Source organism: Rhinolophus ferrumequinum, chromosome 26 (assembly GCF_004115265.2).
Source record: "Rhinolophus ferrumequinum isolate MPI-CBG mRhiFer1 chromosome 26, mRhiFer1_v1.p, whole genome shotgun sequence".
NCBI classification, from domain to species: Eukaryota; Metazoa; Chordata; class Mammalia; order Chiroptera; family Rhinolophidae; genus Rhinolophus; species Rhinolophus ferrumequinum.
The window spans coordinates 28,497,969-28,514,338 of NC_046309.1; the positions used below are offsets into that span (position 1 = coordinate 28,497,969).

Below are 16,370 nucleotides of genomic sequence, written 5' to 3' on the forward strand. Positions count from 1 at the left end.
AGAGTATTAAATTCCAGAGTAGGCTGTATTTAGTTTGGTGATGTGCCAGCTTAAAATAATAGATAAATATTAGGCAGGGCAAAATGGCCTATTTGGAGTTATACTGTATGCATAACAGAGAACAAAATTTTACAATTAGTGACAATATTCTTTTTTTTTATTAAATATTGTGTAATTGTAGAAATCTAAAATAACAGGTTACATTAATTTTAAATCAAGAAATTTAACATGCTGTGACGGACAGACCTTAGGGTGGCCCCAATGTTCACACCCTGTGTAATTCCCTCCCCCTGCACGTGGGCAGGTTGTGATGTGCCTCTAACCAGCAAAATATGGCAAAAGTTATGGGATGTCACTTCAGTGATTATGTTAATGCACACATACATATTCTATATACATACATACATACATACCTACGTACGTACACACACACAGCTCTATCTTGCTAGCAAGCAGACAGACTCTCCAGCTGGCCCTGAAGAAGCAACCAGCTACAATGTCCATTGCACATGGAAAGGGCCGCGTGGATGGGAACCGTGGGCAGCCTCTAGGAGCTGAGGACTGCAGTCTCACAACAGCAATGAACTAAATTCTGCCAAACCCAGTGAATTTGGAAGAGGACCCTGAATGCCAAATGAAAACCGCAGCCTGGTCAATGCTTTGATTGCAGTGAGTAAGACCCTGAGCTAAACCATGCCTGTTCTCCTGACTCCTGGAAACCATGAGATAATAAATAAATAAATCTTGTTTTAAGGTTTTAAATATGCAATATGTTATACAGCACTAGAAAACTAATACACATGCTAACAAAAACACAGAGAGCACATTTACAGAATTAACTCATTTTTACCATCTCTGGGACCAAAGTTAGAATGTTATGCAAGATATTTGCTAAGCAGCCTGGATAACACAGTCAACCTTTGAAACTAATATAACAGGGAACAAAACAAAAACTAACTTTTTTTTAATGCTTACTATGCCCTCTATATGTATTTACACATTTAGTCTCAAATCAAAACTATAAAGTTAGCACTATGTCTCTATTTTCTAGAGTCAGAAATTAAGGGTTAGAGACTTTAAATGATTTGCCCAAGGTCTCACATACGGTAGCTTTGTTTTGGAACCATAACTCAGTTCTAAGCAATCTGATTTCCACACTTGCATTTTCAACAGCTACACTCCACAGCCTCCCTACTTCCTTGTTCACACTGCTCTTTTTCCCCAAAACGTCACCGCACCGCGCATCGCTGATCCAGCCCGACCTCAGCCACAGCAGCTCCCTGCATAGTGCATTTGCTTTACAGTCATTGAAAATTAGAGCCAACATTTTGTCATGTATGATGCCTGATTTTATTTAGTATTTATAAAAATTATAGCAATTTTCTATAAGTATCAGAATGAAGCGTATTTTTACTCCATTGAAATAACTAAAACTGGTATTTTATTTAGATTTAATACTCTTACAATGGAAACTGAAAATAATTGTAAATATTGTGAAGTAAAACACACAGATACACATGCACACTCACTCAACTACCCATTTACTCAGATACACAGACACTTCCAGTTGTAGGTTGTATGAAACAACATTTTAGCTTCCATTTCAGAAGCATAACCTAGGGCAAGTTGTTTAACCTCTCTCAGGATAACACTAAACAACTTTTTTGAAAAAAAGGAAGATTCAACCAAGTATTCGCTTTAGGGATTTTGGGGGAAAGACAACAGAGCAGTGGAAAAGGAAGAAGAAAACTAATATTTCTTGAAAACAGGTATGTATCAACTGCTAAATTCTTACAATAATCCAAAAACAGTTATATCTGTCCCTCATTGTACTGTTTGAAAACTGAGATGCAAAGATTTAAGGAAATTAACCAAGGGTGTTTAAAAAAAGCTAACAACGAGCTGCAGGAATGTAAACCTGTATCTCCCCGACTCCCAAGTCCTTGCTTCTCCAGCATTTTATACTTCTCTTCTAATACTTCTAGCTCTAAGGGTCATAAGTCTATATATTTCCAAGGAAAAAAAATGCTTTTTTCAGAATGTACTGTTTCATTAAGATGAACCATTGGCATTATGCATATGTATTATTTATATCAGTATGTGGTTGGTCTTCATTTTTAAAAAAACTGCTATTATAAGCATATGACTAGAAAAAGTCTAATTAGCAAGTTCTAGAAGCAATTTTGAGGACTAACTTTAAACATAATTCTGTTCCCTTCTGGAAAGGAGACTCTCTATTTTCTAAAAATCATTTATTTTCTAAAAATTGTTTCTTTCATAGTTCCATGAGTTAATTGTCAAGTAACTCCTGTTTATAAATCTAAAATCTCCCAGCTATTACTAAAGCAAATGTCCTATTATTAAAAAAATGGACATTTAAATATTTAAAGGCCTTACAAACATGGAGTCTATCACCCAACCATTGTCTGTAGTAAGCATAAATTATGTGCATAACCCAGAGAAAAAGATTGAGTATTAGCAGATATGGGTTCTAATAACACCTAATTGTTTATTATTAGCTGTAAAATCCTATCCAGCTACATATTCCTTTTTCCAAATCATTTCAATCCTTTGCCTTTTAGTCTCTCCACTTACTAAACAAAGAATAATAATGTCAGCTTTACTTACATCGTAAACAATGCAAGAATAAAATTAATGACTTAATTGAAAGAGTAAAATGAAGTAAAAGGATTCCAAAGTGCTTCAAAAATCTTAAAGGCTAAATAAATATGGAATCATTTTGTTTGTATATTTGAAAAAATGATAAAGTTGGTATAAATCAAGAAAAAGTCCACAGGCTAAATAGTAGGTGAAATACCAAGAAATATTTGACCTTATAATTCAAGCACACTGACAAAAATCTCTCAGGAAGATAGGGAGCCTCCATCTGGAGAAGTTATAGAGAAGGGTAGAACAATGTGGGTGGAACAGGGAGAATCCCAAGGCCTGTTGGTGATGGTGAATCCCCTGGAGGAAGAATTCTGGGGCAAGAAAAAAAATTCTGAAGAAGTCAGGGCACCAAGGTTTCCGTCTTTTGGGGGGTAAAAACTTGGGAGAGAAATGATACAAATTCTTCACCTAAAATTTATTTTTGTTTTCTTTTTATAATTATATTATGACACATATGACCACTTATGACATACTATTTGACTGATACCATCATTTAATAATGGCTCTGAAAAACTAATTTTATAGAAACATTACATACTGAGTAAGACGGGAACAAAATCTGCATCTCTTGGAAACACATCTCATCTTGTCTCCGTGGTCCTTACTTGGTACCAAAAAATGGATTTAAAGTTTTCTAAATTGATACAGTTACCAAGGAAAACCACCATCAGATTTAAAGAAGTGAAAGATTAAAAAGAAAACAAATGCTTTCTAGACAGCTGATTTGCTGGGTCTCAAAGAGTATATAAGAAAAATCAAACTTTTTAGAAAAAAATTACAAATATATTATTCTCTTTATTTTCTGACATTTCTACATCCCCCCACAACCTTAATATCAACTGAATCTTAATAAATTAACACTGAAAACATCAGTATAAAAGGCCAGCATAATGGTAACAGAAAATACTCCAACAGCTTTTCTTGCCTAATCATGTCAATATTTTAAAATCAAATTCACATTATGCATACACTTAGGTTAATTTTCAAAAAAAAAAAAAAAAAAAAGAGGCCAAATTTAATACGAGAGAGAGCACAGCCAGGAGCAAAATGGGAAGCTCAAGAGAAGAGACAGAGGTAAATATTCCTCTCGCCGGACTTGACATGTCTCTGGTTTACTGATAACATTTTGACCTTTGGGCAAAGATACTGAACCCCAAAATTAAAGAATAAAATAAACATTAGAAAAACAGAAATAAGCACAACGAACAAAATATAATTATTCCCAAAAGGCCACTTACCTATTTCTTGCAGATCTTCCACAAAACTTTGAAGTCAACCTTGATATAGAGTCCTCAGTAAATTCAATCCCAACATCACAATAGAGCAGCCCTGTTAACAGAGACAAATAATTGTCACTGCTTTGAAAATCAACTCTGAATTTATGTCATAATTAGTTCAATGACTTCACAGAACATAAAACATATTCAACCTCAAATATGGATAACTGTCAATGTATTCATTGCTTTTTGAATCTTCAATATGTTTGAAATGCTTTTCTACATTTTAATTTAGAGAACTTCAAATCCATTGTTTGATACAAAGCAAGGACCATGGAGACAGTATGAGATACATTTCCAAGAGATGTAGATTTTATTTCCTACTCTCGCATCCCTTTGGAAGTTTTAAACTTTTGGCGATTAATTTTTAAATTTATAGAATAAAATTATTTATGTCTCAAGGTTCCCAAGTGAAAACATGACTGATTTCAATTGCCTCTTCAACACATACTTAATGAGCTATGAAGGCCTTTATACAATTAACGAATTGGTAGTAAGCATTTTCTCCTTATAATCACAGTGCAAGGGTTATTACCTTAATACCTACTTTAATTCATATTTTCCAGATCCATTTCCTATTTAACCACTCTCTTTTCTGGTCTCTTCCTTCTTTAACCTGAAATATTAAGCTCATACTACCTTTCTTAGGCTAAAATAAGTGATCTGAAGGTCCAATAAAATTTTAAGACTTGGTGGTGTACAGATACAAAATGGGTTTGACTTGCACACCAACACTGACCGACTGGTAGTGACCACGTGGAAGGCGGTGTGGAGGCTCAATCTGAGTCTGCGGCAAGGAGGAGTACAGTGGTCAGTTAGCAATGTCTGCGATGGGCACTAAAGGGATGGATGACAGCATATGCCACCTTTGTTGAGCATTTAGACATTTCACTCATTTTACTTAAATAGTTTCCAAACACAGTTGGCTAAAAGTCCTTTCTTCCAATGAAATCTTAGTGAGGGGGTCAATTAATGAAACAGATAAAAATAAAGCGTTCTGGTTGAAACAGAATCCCAAATACTCAGTATCACCACTATTATTTCCCCAGAATGTGGGGAATTAATTTGTGGGGGTATTCCACAAAGCCTTAGTATTTTACAAAGCCTAACTTGAAACCACTGTTTAAGTTAGTCATAAGTAATAAGGTAACTCAAGGACATAGAAATTAAGTTAATTCAAACTCCTTTTCGTTACATTCTTGCATTCTTTGTCTACTGCTTCTGTTTTCCTTATTTATCCTACAGATCAAATTTTGCACCCGGGTAGGCTCCACTCTTGTGTTAATCTTTCTTCCGTAATTATTTCCCGTCTATTAATATGCCACCCAAAGAAACAGATTTCTTTTCTTTTTTATTTTATTTTATTTTATTTTTTCAATCTAATCTGCCATCTTGGACCTTCTCCAGCAACAGATTTCTTATTAAAATCTAGCAGTCAAAATTATTCCCTAATTCCATACTACTTATTTATCTTTTCCCACATTCGTGGATATCAATTTTCCCTACATCAATCTATAAATTCTAGATTTAGAAAAAGACCTACAAACCCATTTTAAAAGTATATGCTATAAAAGGCCTATTAATATCAAAGTAAAATTCAAAAATGAAGGACAAATACATGGATGCCAAGTATTATGATGCAGGAATATAGAGCTCAGAAATAAACCCACTATCAATGAGAGCTTCATATATGGTAAGGGTAACATCATAAAGTAAAAGAAACTTTGGTGGTGACACATTGTATGGAGAAAGAAAAACAGTCTCAATATATGACAAAAAATAAACTTAGCTACTTATTTTACACCACATGGAAATTTAGATTCCAATGAGATTAAAGAGTTTTAATGAGAAAGTTACCTTTTCATAGCTAATAAAACAAGTTTAGGTAACTATTTTTGAGATTTCGAAGTAAAAAAACAATTCTGAAATAAGACTTAAAACCATAAATAATCAGGTATAAAACTGATGAAGTTGGCTAAATCAAAATGAGAATTTTTTTACTGAAGGATACCATAGATAAATTCCATAGATAAACCGAGAGAATACCTAAAACCAACAAGGAATTAATATTAGAATATATACTCAAAGGAAACTAAAAAGTGAGCAAAAAACTTGAAAAGGCAGTTTCCCAGGAGAAGCATTCAGAATAGCTATAAAATATAGTTTTAAATGCTCAAAATCACTAGTTATCAGAAAGATGCAAATTAAGAAATCAATGTAATACCACTATACTTGCATGTTATCAGAATAACATAAATTTGAATGCTCAATTCTATCTAGTGTTGCCAAGAATACAGAAAGATGAGTGAGCACTCTTGTTTACTGCTAATGGAAGCTTAAACAATACAGATATTCTTTTTTTTCCTTTTTCCTTGTTAAATATATTGGGGTCACATTAGTAAGTAAAATTATATAGGTTTCAAGCATACAATTCTATAATACATCATCTATATATTACTTGTGTATTTACTGCCCAGAATCAGTTCTCCTTCCATCACCATATATTGGATCCCTTTTACCCTCTTCTACGACCCCTTCCCCCCTTACCCTCTGGTAACGACAAAACTGTTGTCTGTGTCTATGAGTTTTTGCTTCCCTGTCTTATTCATTTGTTGCCTTCAATTTTATATCCCAGATATGAGTGAAATCATATGGTTCTCAACTTTATCTAGCTGACTTATTTCGCTTAGCATGATAATCTCAAGATCCATGCATATTGTTGCAAATGATAGTATTTTATCTTTTCTTACGGCTGAATAGTATTCCATTACATATATGAACCATATCTTCTTTATCCAATCATTTATCAAAGGACACTTTAGTTGATTCCATGTCTTGGTCACTGTAAATAATGCTGCAATGAACGTAGGGGTACATATATCTTTATAAATAAATGTTTTCAGATTTTTGAGGGTAGATATTCAGAAGAAGGATTCTATTCTTAATTTTTTGAGACACCTCCATACTGTTTTCCAAAGTGGCTGTACAATTTACACTCCCATCAACAGTTTATGAGGGTTCCTTTTTCTCTACAGCCTCTCCAACACTTGTTATTACTTGTCTTGCTGATAATGGCCATTCTAATAGCTGTGATGTGGTATCTCATTGTGGTTTTGATATGCATTTCCCTAATAGCTAGTGAAGTTGAGCATCCTTTCATATAGCTGTAATACAGTTATTCTTAAAAGCAATTTGAAAGACTTAAAATTCCTACCTGTTCTTTATGGATCCAAAACAAGTTGCACCGAAATCTACTGTAGCATATATCAGCTTAGATTTTATTTCACTTTTTTACTGACATGTCTTTCTCTCCCACTAATTTCTCCATGTTCACTATGCAAAATTAATGTTTAAAATTGATAAATCAAGAAATAGCAATCTGGAAATCATTTCAAATTATGGATGGAAATGCCAAAAGCTCGTTGCCTCTGGAGAACTGTCCTAGTGGGAAGGTGCAGGGCAGAGGATTGCTATTTTTCAATGTAATGAGCATTTGTTTAATTCTATTTTTTAACTCTGTGGATGTACTTCTTGAATAAAAGTCAAATTTAAAACAAAAGAAAATGCAAGATGCTAATTAAAACTATAAAGAACATTTCACCACTGAAACATGCAGATTTTATTTAAATAAAACTTTAATAAAAGTACATATTATTTTAGTAACTTAAACTTCATGAAAGAAGAAAAGGAACATGTCATAGGTTACTGGTCACAGTTATCATAATGATCACTTAATTATACCAAATGATCACTTAAGAACTGAATGATCAGTTAATTCTTTAACAAAAAACCCTATGAAAACAACAACTTAAGCTAGTAAAGGAAAGTAAGATCAACTGGAAAAGGCAAAGCCAGCGCCAGAGAGGCTAATTAGAATTCTCTCACATATGCTGTACACATCACGCATACTGCACACATCTCACATATACTGTACACATCACATGTATACTGTACACATCTCACATATACTGCACACATCTCACATATACTGTACACATCACATGTATACTGTACACATCTCACATATACTGTACACATCACATGTATACTGTACACATCTCACATATACTGCACACATCTCACATATACTGTACACATCACATGTATACTGCACACATCTCACATATACTGTACACATCACATGTATACTGTACACATCTCACATATACTGCACACATCACACATATACTGTACACTTTACACGTATACTCTACACATCTCACATATACTGTACACATCACATGTATACTGTACACATCTCACATATACTGTACACATCACATGTATACTGCACACATCTCACATATACTGTACACATCACATGTATACTGTACACATCTCACATATACTGCACACATCTCACATATACTGTACACATCACATGTATACTGTACACATCTCACATATACTGTACACATCACATGTATACTGTACACATCTCACATATACTGTACACATCACATGTATACTGCACACATCTCACATATACTGTACACATCACATGTATACTGTACACATCTCACATATACTGCACACATCTCACATATACTGTACACATCACATGTATACTGTACACATCTCACATATACTGCACACATCACACATATACTGTACACTTTACACGTATACTCTACACATCTCACATATACTGTACACATCACATGTATACTGTACACATCTCACATATACTGTACACATCACATGTATACTGCACACATCTCACATATACTGTACACATCACATGTATACTGTACACATCTCACATATACTGCACACATCTCACATATACTGTACACATCACATGTATACTGTACACATCTCACATATACTGTACACATCAAATGTATACTGTACACATCTCACATATACTGCACACATCTCACATATACTGTACACATCACATGTATACTGCACACATCTCACATATACTGTACACATCACACGTATACTGTACACATCTCACATATACTGCACACATCACACATATACTGTACACTTTACACGTATACTCTACACATCTCACATATACTGTACACATCACATGTATACTGTACACATCTCACATATACTGTACACATCACATGTATACTGCACACATCTCACATATACTGTACACATCACATGTATACTGTACACATCTCACATATACTGTACACATCTCACATATACTGTACACATCACATGTATACTGCACACATCTCACATATACTGTACACATCACATGTATACTGCACACATCTCACATATACTGTACACATCACATGTATACTGTACACATCTCACATATACTGTACACATCTCACATATACTGTACACATCACATGTATACTGCACACATCTCACATATACTGTACACATCACATGTATACTGTACACATCTCACATATACTGTACACATCACATGTATACTGTACACATCTCACATATACTGCACACATCTCACATATACTGTACACATCACATGTATACTGTACACATCTCACATATACTGTACACATCACATGTATACTGTACACATCTCACATATACTGCACACATCTCACATATACTGTACACATCACATGTATACTGTACACATCTCACATATACTGCACACATCACACAATACTGTACACATCACACATATACTGTATACATCACACATATACTGTACACGTTACATGTATACTCTACACATCACATGTATACTGTACATATATCACATATACTGTACACATCACACATGTACTGTACACATCTCATGTATATTGTACATATCTCACATGTTGATTAGCTGCTGACTGTTCCAGGCACTGTCCAGGCTCTGAGATGAAGTCAGAAACTGCTCTCATGGACGAGTGTGCAGTGTAGTGAGGGAGATGTAAAAGGTGCCGAGACAGTGTGCTGAGCAACAGGTATGTGTGTGTGTGTGTGTACATGCATATGTGTGTGCATATATGTGTATGTACATAGTGTATGTGTATGTGTGCATATGTGTGTATGTGTGTGCGTGCATGTGTGTGCATGTGTGTTTGTGTTTGCATGTGTGTATATGTGTATGTGTGTGCATGTGTGTATATGTGTATATGTATATACATCTATATGAATGTTTATATGTGTTTATGTATTTATATATGTATGTATATGTGTGTATTTGTATGTTTGTCCATATATGTATATATGTGTATTTATGTGTGTGTGTATATATACGTGTATGTGCATCTGAGTGTTAGTATATATATGTGTGTGTGTATGTGTGTATGTGTGCGTATATGTGTGTGTATATATGTATGTGTATATGTGTGTATGTGTATATATGTGTGTATGCATGTGTATGTGTGTGTATGTGAATATATGTGTATGTGTGTGTATGTGTGAGTTTGTGTGTGTGTGTGTGTGTGTGTATGGCAACACCCAACATAAGCTGAGATAGTCAAAGACGACTTCCGGGATAAAAGGCTCTTCATGCAGTTCACATTTACAAGTACTCCCTTTTCTAATTTCTTCTAGCCTTTTAAATTGGATTACAAATTTATTTAAGGTTTAACACAGTAGGAGAGGAAAGCATCACTGACATTCCCAAAGAGTTTGACCTGTCTCCTTTGAGTAACTGGATTAGATGAGGGAACAATTGCTAGGTGATTTAGTTTTGTCGCATTTTTTGCCAGAAACTTTTTTTTTTACATTATTGACTATATTCTCTATGCTGTATTTCACATCCCTGTGACTGTTTTGTAACTACCAATTTGTATTTCTTAATCCTTTCACCTTTTTCACTCTGTTCTCCAACCCCCCTCCCATCTGGCAACCACCAATTTGTTCACTATATCTACGAATCTGTTTCAGTTTTGTTTATTCATTTACTCTGTTTTCAGATTTCACATATAAGTGAGATCATATAGTACTTGCTTTTCTGTGTCTGACTTATTTCACTTAGCATAATACATTCTAGATCCATCCATGTTGTCACCAATGATAAGACTTCATTCTTTTTTATGGTTGAGTAATATTCTATTGTATAGATCATGTTTCTCCGAAAATAAGATCCAGCCGGACCATCAGTTCTAAGGCGTCTTTTGGAGCAAAAATTAATATAAGACTCAGTGTTATTTTACTATAAGACCGGGTCTTATATAAGACTGAGTCTTATATTAATTTTTTTCCCAAAAGACACATTAGAGCTGATGGCCCAGCTAAGACTTATTTTCAGAAAAACACAGTATGTACCATTTCTTCTTTATCCATTCATCTATTGATGAACACTTAGATTGCTTCCATATCTTGGGCATTATAAATAATGCTGTACATAAGTCTTTTCAAGTTAGTGATTTGGATATCTTCAGATAAATACCCAAAAATGAAATTGCTGGGTCATATGGTAGTTTTATTTTTAATTTTTTGAGGAAACTCCATAAAGATTTCCATAGTAGTTGCACCAATTTGCAAATCCACCAAGAGTGCAGAAAGGTTCCCTTTTCTCCACATCTTCACCAACAATTGTTTTCTGATTTATTAATGATAGCCATTCTGACAGGTGTGAGGTGGTATCTCATTGTTATAATTTGCATTTCTCTGATAATTTGTGACATTGAGAATCTTTACATGTTTATTGGCCACGTGTATCCTCTTTGGAGAAATGTCTGTTTAAGTCCTCCCATTTTTTAATTGGATTGCTTGGATTTTTTTGTTGTTAAGTTGTATGAGTTCTTTATAAATTTTGGATATTAACCCCTTATCAGATGTATCATTGATAAAGATCTTCTCCCATTCAGTAGGCTGTCTTTCCACTTGGTTAATGGTTTCCTCTGCTGTGCAAAAACTTTTTAGTTAGACGTAGTCCCATTTGTTTCTAGGAACTTTTTGATACTCAGGAAAGAGATTTAGTTTTTTCAGGTGTTACTTGGAACACTTTGTTAATATATTCTACCCTACTGTGTTTTAATTAATAAACCAGAAGATATGTCCTAAAAGAAATACTATCTTTTAATTGTTTTCTAAATTAAAATTTTAAAAAAGTTACACCATACAAAGCTTAAGTGTAAAACAAGTGCCTATTGACTTTGCAAAATAGCATAATCGAAATTTGAAGGAATATACCAAATATTTCAAGTAAATAAAATACATTTGTTGTGATGTGTTACTGATGTCCAAAAGTAAAATTTACACTAACATTTTAAATACTGTTTTCGTACTATATAGCATATGTTTTCTTGGAGACTGGTGAGAATTAAGAATTATTTTGTTATCTCAAAACAAGTTAGTTGACTATAGTCAAATAAGAGAAAGTAAATAATTGTCCAGTGTTTAAAAGGCTGATAGTATAACCAAAATTTCAGTGAACAGATAACAATTAAACAACCAAACCCCAGCATGGCAATAAACACGTAAGTTTAATTCCAGTTGTTGGATAACGGGGATGTATGCTAGTAGGATGGAAGAACCAATCATAGGCTTCTGTGGAATGGGGAAAGTCTTTTCTTTTGCAGAAGACAGATAGCCTGTATGCTACATGAATAGTTACTATATTCCTACCAAAATGTACAAAGGGCTTAGAAGGCATTTTGCAGCAGGCATTTTTTTAATGAGGTATTTACGTGGAAGGAACATAAAAATCATTATCATTTGTACAGATATTGCAAATATCAAGAAAGGAAACAGCTACAGTTTCGTTAAAAGTTGGTTCTGCAAAAACTAAAGGCTGTGAAACTGCCAACAGGTGCAGGGTCCTCCCTGTCATCAGCCCTGCGGCTGATCAAACAGTGCAAACTCCACAGGGGCAGGGACACTTGTGCTTCATTTACTTTTGAGTCCAATAAACCTAAACTACTGCCTGGCACATAGTAGGCACTCTATAACTATGTATTGAATGGATGTACTAATCTATAGACTAATCAACAGGGAACTGGATAGGCATGGGAATTGAAAAATAAAATTCTAGGTAGAACAAACAGCGGATCTAAACTAGGACAGAGGTATTGCCCTTAGGTAATCCTGATTCAAAATTTAATTCAGTGATTTTCCAAAGAGGTAAGACATGGAAACAAAGGAGTGTTCTGTGCCAGTTGTCTTAATCTAATATGGCACAATATTAATTTTATTTTGGAATTTCAAGTAACATTAACTGAGAATATACATTTTGAGTGCATTTGAGTATAGGATTTTATTTTGAAAGATTGAAAAATATTAATTTAACTCATACCATAATAAAGTAGAATTTGTAGTTTTGGTAGTTAGTACTGGAGCTATCCTGAGGTGCCTACTGCACATGATGCAAAGCTATGAAGCATATATAAGCATATGCATGTAAATACTAATCATAGCCAATCGACCTGAGATTTATCCATGAATGTGGAGCTAAAAAAACAAGAAGCACATCTTCAAAACTACTAAGAAGAGTTAACTCAATTATCCATAGAAACTTACACTATCTTTTAGCCATGCTGGATCAATCGCATAGCACCATCTCCACAGAAGGGGGCCTATGCAAGTTGATTTTTGTTTGGTTGACCTCCCCCCAGTTACCAGCATCTGGATCAAAGAAGGGGGCAAAGGACACTGAAACCCCACCACACCCCATCAGACCACTAAGGAGATTCAGCCATAGGAAGTGAACTGGATAAAAGTTCACGAAAACAACTGAAGCCACAATGAAAGAAAGGTAAGTTTGCTGACAGTATGGGCACAGTTCAAAACATATTTATTCAGGGCAGAACAACTTTATTTTTAGTCACTTTTTACATTTATAAGTTTGTTTCTAGCTTTGAATTGAAAGTACATTTTAATGGTGGGTTCAGTGAGAGATTATAAAAATTAAATCAACACGCAGACAGTACTGGTAAGGTAGGAGGAGAATAGGCATTAAAGGGTTAATGCTCGGATGGTTACTTGTAGCATCTTGCCCTTGGACCCCTCAAAGCAAAAGGAAGAGCAGCCGGGTGGAACTGTATAAAAATGCATTGTCATACTTAGGCAAGTATGAAAAATACCTTAAAATCAAATTCCATTAAGCTCTATTTCTTTATTGTGGTAAGAATACAACCTGAGGTCTAGCCTCAGTGCATTGTTAAGTGCACCATACAATTTTGTCACCTGCAGGCCCAACGCTGTACAGCAGATCTCTAGAACCTACTTGTGGTACATACCTGAAACCTTATCCCTCTTGGATATCAATGGTTGAAATTTCAAATTGTACAAAAAACTTTTTTCGTCTTCAATCACTGCAGTTACTGAACACCTACTAGGCACCAAATTTGCTACCTCCTGGACACACAGTGACCACAGACACTCTCCCTGCTGATGGCTGAAGGATAGATTAAGTGGTAGTAAATATGCTTTTGGATGAATGATATTCCATGAAGCTAGATTATAAGTTAAAATGTGATAGTGTGTAAGTAAAAGTAAGCATGGGGTGATACCAACTATAATAGCAATTTGCCAGGTGAAAATCATTATTTATGAGGCAGGTGGAGAAAGTCTAAATCAGAACTGAATTTCCTTCTGAATTTCTCATGAAGTAACAGAAAGAATAATTCTTACACTGTAAAAGCTGACGACTTTTGAATATATTTAATTTTTTCTCTACTTCTTATAAAAAGCTACTGACAGTAAATAATTATGATGACATTTAAAGTTAGAAAAAAGGCTCAAGTAGACATATCCAGCTTTTCATAGGACACACAACTTTAATAAAAACTTTTAAGTTTATTAGAACTATTTTATTAAAATAATTGTCAGTTATTTGAATTATAACTATTAAAGTCATATAAATCAGAAACATGTAAATATATGTTGCCCCACTGGCAAACTGAGTCAATTTCCAAAATAACATTAAATGGTGTTTTGTATTTCCAACAGGATGTGAAAGAGAGAAAAATCACAGTGCTCCTGACACCGTTACTAAGAAAGTGAAATATTACAAATTGCAAAGAGAAAGAAAAGCACTTCAGGCAAGAAAATTAAAGTCTGAATTTTGACCCCAAATTCAAAACTTCTACAACCATAGGTAAGGAATGAAAACAATCTCCTGGGTTCAAACACAGACCCGAGTTGACTTTAATTCATTCTACAGTGGCACGTGCTTAGTGGACAACATGAGCGTAGACAAAAATGAGCGCAGCTGCTAGCCTGATGCTGGAGATGCTTTGTCCATCTCAGTCAAACCAGAAGAAATGTGATGCAGACAATCTGGAGGTCAAGGACTCCCACCTAGGGAAAGTCTTTTAAACTGTGTAAGAAAGATTTAGGATATTGGGAGTTGCAGGATTTCTCAGTCACTTAAGGGATACATAGCCACAACTACATAAGGAGTCTGATAACGTCTGGTGACTGGAATTGTCATATTTTCTTTAGCATTTGTCAAATGATTCCATCCCCAAATCTCTTATTTGGCAAGCTCAAAGCCCTCACCTAAGACCAGTTCTCTGGGATTCTATCACAAAACAACGTATTTACCAAGAAGGCAGCTATTCTCCATACTGATGTTTTGTGATAAAAAACTTCCTGAGGGTAACACCAACATATTGTCATCCAGGATACAGAATTTGTTTCGTAAGTACTAAATTAATATTAAAGCTACTTAAATTTATGAAACCCTGGCTTCTTACATACCCACAGCTTTTTATTCAATACATCTGTTCAGCTGACGTTCCACCAATACCAACCTGCTTCCATCATCTAACCTAATGTACCCACATAACCCAAGATTTTTTTATTTTTATTTTTTAGAAAATATAAGCTCTAGAAACGAATGAACCTTGAGCAATGTTCAGAGCAATAATTAAGAAAATCACTTTCACTGGAATACCTGGGCAAGGCAATAGATTATCTTCTGGAGTCAATTTAACAACAGCAAAGAAAATAAAGACAGGACGTAGGTTCAAGGAAGGTGAGATCCGGGGAGGAGGTACACCCGTTTTACAGTACTGAAACCCCCTAATTGAATTCTGCTTACTTCACAGATCTGCGCAGTTCATCTCTGTAAAGAAGCTGTTCTATACAGTAAAACAACCCAGTTATTTGACTTAGGAAACAAAATGCTTTGATAGGTTGAATTTTCTGACATAATCTAATATGTAAGTCAATAGAAGGATGTAATACAGATTGTTCAAATTTCAGGCTGACAGTTTTAATAAAAACATTAACTTCTCTTTCTTTTTTTCTTCTTTCATTAAGAGAAGCAGTCATCCTTTAGTAGATGGCTATCTCTTATGTTGTTTGTTTATTTATCTATTGTTGACAATAATACTTAATCATCATTTGATTCTGGTGGTTTATTTTACTCTATGTCTTGGTTGAATGCTCTTATAACTCTAGGATGAGATTCATATAAAAACCCCAATACATTAAAGTCACTAAAAAATAGTCCATTCACAGATACAACCATCTATTGTATCAATTCCTCTTTTTTGTTTTTTTAATCAAAAAATGGTGTAGACTTTAGCAACA

General features: G+C 34.4%; 1 protein-coding gene across 3 annotated transcripts in view; it reads right to left on the reverse strand.

Annotated features, from left to right (window-relative positions):
• FOXP2 (forkhead box P2) overlaps nucleotides 1-16,370 on the reverse strand; it is a 606,662-nt gene that overhangs the window by 378,146 nt on the left and 212,146 nt on the right. For all 3 annotated transcript variants that reach the window (XM_033099057.1, XM_033099059.1, XM_033099058.1), the window contains one exon: nucleotides 3,909-3,999. The gene's annotated coding sequence lies outside the window, so the exon portion shown is untranslated. The remainder of the gene's footprint in view (nucleotides 1-3,908; nucleotides 4,000-16,370) is intronic.